Raw genomic sequence first — 8122 nt, 5'->3', positions numbered from 1 at the left:
CACATCGAGGGGGATGGGATTGAAGCCTATAAATCCTTGAGTCATATATGAGGAAACCCAACCTGGGGACTAGAGATCCTATAACCAGGTTCAAAGGGAAAAACTAATCATATGATGACTTGTTGTGAAAAATGCACTATCTTTTTATTCCCTCCCTATGATGTGAGTGCATTGTTTCCTGTAGTGATTTGTGAAGGTTGAGTTGACAAAACTCTTAATGAATATCTGTAGCCCGTATGGGTGGAGTGTTAAGCTTACAGGAGCACTCTCGACAGATTTCACCTATGTGATGTGTGGAAGTAGGTCGCTTCCTATGAGAGTTTGGCTTATTCTCAAAAGCACTCATGAAACCGGGATAGCACATGGCCATAACATGCTGGCTTTAAAGCTCATGTCAACACCATGATTATTATGTGTGAGCAGTGATATTTTATTTCCCTTAAGCAATCATAGTTCAAGTCTGAGACCACTACGACACTGGAGTAAAAGTTACTGTTTCACTAAGTGGAGGTTCAATGCTGAGCATACCTTCATTATGCATAGTAGTCTTCCTTCAGCTGATAGACTCTCTTCTGTAATATTAAAATGAGTGGGGGATTGTTGTGGCATTTTAATATTATTATATCTTTTAATATTATTATACTTTGCAAATTGCCATTTGCTTTCTGCCTAATAACACATTAGTTGCGTTACTACCGTTTGGCAGTTGATTACATTTGGTGTCATCTTTATTATCATGTGTCAAACGTATAGTGAATGTGTAATGGTACTTATCCGTTGGGTTTCTTGACCACTACTCATTCTACCAAGAAACCCAACGGACAAGTACCATTACACATTCACTATACGTTTGACACATGATAATAAAGATGACATCAAATGTCATCAACTGCCAAACGGTAGTAACGCAACTAATGTGTTATTAGGCAGAAAGCAAATGGCATTTGCAAAGTATAATAATATTAAAAGATATAATAATATTAAAATGCCACAACACGCTTACTTACTGCGGTAGCCCCTTGGACCTTAGCCTCTGACAACTCAAACATATTAGTGGTCTAAACTCTAAAGTCAAAATCAAATAAAAATGTTATTCCTCTAGTATTTTTTTAAAATACAAAGTTGTTAATAACTTTTTTATAATAAATTTTTTTCAATCGATAATATAACCAATTCATTTTTATCTTTTTTTTGAAATATATATATATATCTAATAACAAAGATAAGTGGTTTCACTAATTAATTTGGGGTGCAATGACAAATATTTAATGGGCTAATCTAAGTTTGATTCTCACTTTCCCCCATTCTAATTTTTTGACAATTTATTTTAGTAGTTACAACTCAATTATTATTTTTTGGTTGATTATTGTCTTTTTAAATTTTTAGAGAGTTTTACTTCAAACTTTGTAGTTTGTATGTAGTAAATAATTCATGATATACCAACATAGATTGTGGTGCACTGGTGGGAGTGTTTCACCCTCAACCAGAGGTCTTGGGTTCGAGCCCTGAGTATGGAGAAAATCCTGTTGAGAGCGCCACCCCCGAATGGGGCCTGCAGTGCGTGATTCGAATTTAGTCGGAGCTCCAATGTGGGCTCCGGACATCAGGTGGGAAACCAAAAAAAAAATTAAAAAAATTCATGATATGCTTATGTTATTTGAAGAAAAAAATTAATATATTTATATTAAAAATAGTAATACTTTCGCCACTTTTAATTTCCGACTCTACCTCTATTTTGAAGGTCATAGTAGTACATGAGTTTTCAATAATTTTACCTATGTGGGACATGTTTTAATTTGACAAAGACATGTGAAATATTAATATTCAGTAACGTGACAAAGAGATGGATCACGGGAGCTTGGTTCAAATTTTGTACTTCGTATCGAATAATTTGTAGTTTATGAAAGTTACCGATGAGTGTTGTGGTTGCGATGGATATGATTGTTTTATTTTCTTAAATCAAAGATTTTGGGTTTGAGCGCTAGAAATTAATGGAAAGATTTGTGATGAGGGAGTACTATTCTCTTCAAATGAGTCTTATCCGGCATGAATTTAAATGAAATACCAAAAATCGAATGAGAAAATCAGAAAATATATAATATATGAAATTTAAAAGGACTTACTTAAATTTTATTTATATACTCAAAATAAGTCTTGCAAAATTTTTATATTCTGTAATTTAATCTTTAGTAGATCGATTAGTTGGCTACTTGAACTTTTGATGAGAACAAATAAAATTGGCGTTAAGCAAGTTATCCTTTGAAAAATCATTGGCGTTTTAATCTTACGTTTTTCTCTTTTACTTTTTTCTAGGATCGACCCGCCCTCCATGTTCAAATTAAATCTCATTTATGTCTATTATTTTTCCTTTTATCAGAATTGGGTCCATCTATAAGAAATAGACAAGTCATGTATCCCCTCTTGCGTTTTGATTTAGTACTTTTTATTTCTTTAATTCTTTCGAAATTTCCAAGGTTGACACCTTGAAATCCATATACTCCTTCTTTTATCGTCGTTAAATTTTATATAATTAAATTGGATGTCTATCGTAGCAAGGGAGAATGCAGCATAGATAATCAATGAGTTATATGAAAATACTGATCTCAATATTTTCGATATACAATACGTACATATGTGAAAAGTGGGAGTGGAGCAATTGTTTTTTTATTTAACTTTGTTTTGATATGAAATTGCATATAACAAAAAATGATGCACGTAAGTTAATATCAAATAATCAGATAGCTAGCCAACATTGCATGATAATTGTTGGATATTATTTACATATATTTTTGGGGAAAAATATTCACTCATGGATATTATATGAAGTGATACATATCTTTGTATTCATTGCCACATTTTCAAAAGACAATTGCACATGAATCTGAATTATATACATCTTGACATGATCTATTTGTATTCAAGAAATTGTAGCATTGTAGGTCAAATTAGTTGTCATATTTTGCTTATAAAAAATTAAATTAGTTATTATGTACTTAAGAAATTATACCATATTTCATATTATATTAAAAAATGTCACATAGATGGAGGAACGAAAATATCAAGAATAAAATAGAAATTACAAGAATAATTAAGAGGGAAAACTGATTATATTTCAAAATTGGAGGGTGAGGTTGATTTTTAAATCAAAGTTATGGAATGTAAATAATTTTCACCCAAAAAAAAGAGAGAGTAGTAAAGTGATTAGGGGGAAGAAGAGAATTATTGTCATCTCTAAAACGCTGCCAAATATTTTACACCTTGTTTGAATGGTTGTTACTCGTTGTATTGTATTATATTGTTAGTTTAGATACAATGGTTGTTTTGCTTGTTACTTAGATTTTATTGTATCTTATCGTTTTAAATTTATATTTGGGTAATGACGAAAAGATCCATTATGTGTAACGACCGATTTGGTTTGATTACGTTGATACTTTAATATTTTTTTTCTCATTTTACTTTTACTTATTATTTAATAATTTTATTTTATCCTTTACCTTGTCTTTACATGATAGTTCTACCTTGTATCCTAATATTTTTTAAGGTTTATCATTCAAATTATAGATGTGTGACATTATATAGCAACGGAGAACGATAGTATTCCTTTCATTAAAACAATACAATACATTATGCATATAACAACTATCCAACAAAGTTTAAAGATTATGAAAAGAATAATATCTCAAATATCTTTCCCTTCTACCACCGAGGGAATTTGTGAAAAAAAGAAATTCTTCCATTTTCAATTTTCATCTGTTGGACAATTTTTTTATACCTTTAATATATTTCAACAATATTATTATTATTATTATTATTATAATGTATGTAAATGTAAATATTTTTTATTTTTTTTGCTGAACATGTACGTAAACATTTCATTAAAAGATATGCTATCATATTCTCGCTTCATTACGCGTGGCATCCACCCGCTCCATCTCAGTGCTCTCATCTAAGCATTGAAGAAGGGGAAGATAAAAGTTTCTGCCCTGCATCTTCTCTGAGTACAACTTCGATTTTCAGGTAATTTGCTAGGTCTCTCTTCAATTTTTGGCTTCGATTTCTTAATTTGCCATCCTCACTTGCTTTCTCCTTGATTGTGTTTTGGTTTCAATTTTTCATCTGATTTTTTTTAGATTTAGTTTTTTATATATATGGGCTGATGAAGTCGGAATGTCACTTGAATTGAAATTAGGGAAAAAATGGCAGTATGAATATTGACAGAACCACGAAAAAGTAAATAAATTCATGTGTCTTATCCGGTGTTTCCGATTCCTTAAGATAAATTTGGGAAGAAAGTTTGAAAACTGAGCATGAGCCCTAAACATACCGTAAAGATGAATTGTATTAGTCCTAAAGAGAATCAAAATCAAAACTATTCCAAACACAGTTATCAATGCTAGAGATACTAAACGCCTAAAAACTGCATCTTTTATTCTTCCTTTTTTACATGAAGCCATAACTAAACTATCTCTATAACACACACACACACACACACACACTAAAACAAACAACTCTAGCAAGAACAGCAAATGAATCCAACTTGTTAAAAGTTAAAACCTTATACAGTTATTACCAAAGAACTGACATTAAAACAATAGCTACGGATCAAAAAGGATCAAGAACCTCAAAGTTGGATTTTTTAGCACACCCAAATGAAGAGATTTACAACCCCAACAGTACTAAACTTGAAGAATTTCAGATGTAGTGGTCAAAATAGACAAAACCCACTACCACCTTTTACGCTTTGCAAACCTTCATATAAATTACTGTGTGAAATCTGTTTTTGATTCCATTGTATTCTCCATCTTTTTTCTGTTTGCTTTTGATGTTTTCTTTGTACAAAATTGTTTATAGTTAGTGGCTTTATATGAAGAAATATACGACTCTGCGTGTGATATCTCCAGCGTAATCACTCCTCCAATCTCTCACTATGTTCTTTTCTCCAAAATATACTTCCACTGATCTTCATCACTTTCACATTCAAGAGGAGACGACACACGGATTTCCTCAATGTTGCATCTTCTCAAGCTTCTCCAACTACTGATTTTCATCACTTTCACATTCTTCCACCGATTTTCATCTTCAATTTCTCCAAGTAGTGTTGCAGTTTTAAGGCAATCTTTTGTCCTCTCAAAATTGTTGTTGTATTCTTGAACTATTTTTTGTGGAGGGTTGTTATTTACACATGGTAAGACAACTCATTAGTAAGTTCATAAGAGCTTTTACACTTTGTTAATTGTTAATAAGAGACTTGGAGTGTTAATCTTGGCAAGTTTTTATAGTTCGTTTTACTAGCCGGCGTTTATGCATATTCCTAAATAGTAAGTCTATTTTCGATTTTAATGTATTTCTGGGTACAAGTATTCACAAGCTATTGATCTATACACACAAGCGACTGAATTGGACAGTGAGAATATTGTATTATGGGCTAATTGTGGCTTTCTCACACCAAATTGGAGTAATATGGCAGCACAAAACAGGACGGAACAAATAGCTATTGAAATTGGCTCTACATTTTCTTAAGTTAGTTTCGAATTGTGAAAATATTGCCAAAGACTTGTGCTTTCATTGTTATTTTAGGTGTTTATGCTACTGTGTGCTTAATCGTTTACAATTTAGAAGTCAAATACGCACTCAAGGATTTTCAACTGGTTGGTATTATTTTTTTGTAACTTCAGCAATATCAACTGCATATTGCTTGTCTATTATCAAATTATTCTTATGTTTTATTTTCAAAAATAATTGAGAAAGGGGATATGTACAGCATGACGCCGGTCGAAATTGGACGGAGTTGAATATAAACTTGAACCACTAGATCCTGAGCTTTGCAGCATGCTAACTGAATATGAAATTCACTTATTCATGTTTCTGTCGATTGCTTTATGCTATTTTCTTAGTCACGTTGCAACTGCACAATTTGCTTTCTGTTTTTACTTAATCTGTAATTAATCCAACTCATTATTATTGAATCCTGCAGGCTGCAATAGTATCACCATCAAATGAGAAGAAGGTGTGCCGCTACTTATTGCACTTGCACGAACTGAGGTTCAGGTAAATCTTTGTGCAATGGAACTTCTAAATGATATATAGAAATGTCTTTCTGTGCCTGCTTGGTTGTTGCTCTTTTTCAGCTTTCCACAAATCGTGAAGGCTTAATTAATTAATTTTAGTTTCTACTGTTGAACTATCTCATCTTCCTCAACTTGTAATTGAATTGGATCCTTGTATATTTTAAATTCATGCGTAACTTAGCTATATTTATTTTGTCTCGGAACAGATTGTAAATTTTGAATACAGTTTTGGGAGCTAAAAAGCTTATCCAGGGAGATTGGACTTGTGGATCTCAGTTGTCATTACCTAGCAATTATGTTACTACTAATTGCAGCACCTCAACATGATCTGCTGAAAACATGGGGCACATACCAAAACTTCTTAGGGATATTAACATATGTGACTTTATGTTGTTTAAAAGAAAACTAGATCACTGTACCATTAATTAGTGAACTCTTATTCCATTTTCCTCTGGAAACTTGAGATGAAGTTAGTCAATTCTTCAAACTTAAATGGAAGAACTAATCGGCCTGTCCAATGATGGTAAGGCTTTGATAGAAATATATCATTTTCTGAGTAGTATAGTTTGAAAGTAAATTTAGGATTATCTTTTTAACCTCTTGAGTTTGTTCTAGGCTTAAACCCATCCATAATATGCTTCATCACAATAAATAAATAATAGTTTCTTCCATGGCATGTTGGCTACCGAAGCTTTCACTAATTTCACCTTAAAAGTTCTAAACCACCGAGTCACAAAAATCTGCAAGTAGGTAGTAGTTTTAATAAAAATCTTCAACATAATTTCTGGGTCATTCACGTAATCTCTGAATATATTGTCTTGTTAATCTGCCATATTTAGATGTAGCCTCTGTTTGACATTTGTTTATGTACCTGGAAGTAGTTATTCCTGGCAGTGCAATGTTAATGATGCCTTATGTATTTATACAGAGAAAATTATACATATTATCCTTTTTTTTTTTGAAACTTGGTAACTTTGTATTATAACACAATAGTACATGGGCAGTACTAAACCTTATATACAGATGAACTCCAAAAACTCCACTATTCTAAATCTAAATTGAATCTAAAACATCAATTATAGAGACAGTTTCATTAGAGTATACTTGATTGCACCAAAAACATAACAACAAAATGCAGCTGAGTTTAACTTTCTGCATACTATTCTCTATGCTCTCAAAACACCTAGAATTTCTCTCTTTCCAGGTTGCCCACCAGATTGAAGCAGGGATAATTCTCCATCTCGTTCTGTCTTTAGCTAGCACTCCTGCCTCCTCCCAACTTTTTAGGGCTTCAGTAATTCTCCTAGGCATAGCCTAGGATATGCCTTTGAGACTTAAGAATACCCTCCATAATTGTTGAGTAAATTTGCAGTGTAGAAAAAGATGGTTAACAGTTTCTGATGTTTCTCCACAAAGAAAACACCTAGAACATAAGGTTATCCCCCTTTTCATAACATTATCCTGTGTCAAAGCTGCTTCCTTAGCTAGCAGCCATATAAAACATGAGACTTTATAAGGAATTCTGCCTTTCCAAATTTGTCTCCATGGCCAGATAGGAATCTGTTGACTTGGTTGCTCCATCAACCTGTAAGCTGCACCTACTTTAAATATACCTTTGCTGCTTCCTTTCCACCATAATGCATCCTCTTCAGCCTGGAGTCCATTGAAGTTTCCAACAATGTTGAGAAATTCTGCCACTCTCATCACTTCCCAGTCATTGAGATGTCTTCTGAACTGGAAATTCCAGCCCTGTGTTGTCCAAATCTCTGCAATGGTCCTTTGTTGTGAGAGAACTAGGTTATATATGTCTGGAAAGAGGAGTTCCAGATTACCTGACTCATGCCATTCATCTTTCCAGAATTTGGTCTTGTTCCCATTCCCCACTTTCACCTTGGAGTTGAGTTTGACTTCCTCCCATAATTCTCTTATGGATCTCCATAAACTGACCCCATAAGGTGAAGTCACATCCTTGGTCATCCAACTATCTTCCGCCTCATATTTGGCACCTACCACTCTTTTCCACATTAACTGATCTTCAAACGAGTACCTCCACA

General features: G+C 33.0%; 1 protein-coding gene across 3 annotated transcripts in view; it reads left to right on the top strand.

Moving 5' to 3' along the window:
• Nucleotides 1–3890: 3890 nt before the first annotated feature.
• Nucleotides 3891–8122, top strand: part of LOC102603207 (3-dehydrosphinganine reductase TSC10A-like) — an 18252-nt gene continuing 14020 nt past the window's right edge. For 2 of the 3 annotated variants that reach the window (XM_006356617.2, XM_015313031.1), the window contains exons 1-2: nucleotides 3891–4017; nucleotides 5975–6048. The gene's annotated coding sequence lies outside the window, so the exon portion shown is untranslated. Of the gene's footprint in view, nucleotides 4018–5357; nucleotides 5521–5974; nucleotides 6049–8122 lie in introns of those variants that run through there. The other variant, XM_015313032.1, reaches the window with a different exon arrangement.

Source organism: Solanum tuberosum, unplaced genomic scaffold, assembly GCF_000226075.1.
Source record: "Solanum tuberosum cultivar DM 1-3 516 R44 unplaced genomic scaffold, SolTub_3.0 scf00227, whole genome shotgun sequence".
Classification (NCBI taxonomy): domain Eukaryota; kingdom Viridiplantae; phylum Streptophyta; class Magnoliopsida; order Solanales; family Solanaceae; genus Solanum; species Solanum tuberosum.
The sequence above is the reverse complement of the archived record's forward strand: the minus strand, read 5'-3'. Positions and strand labels throughout refer to the sequence as shown.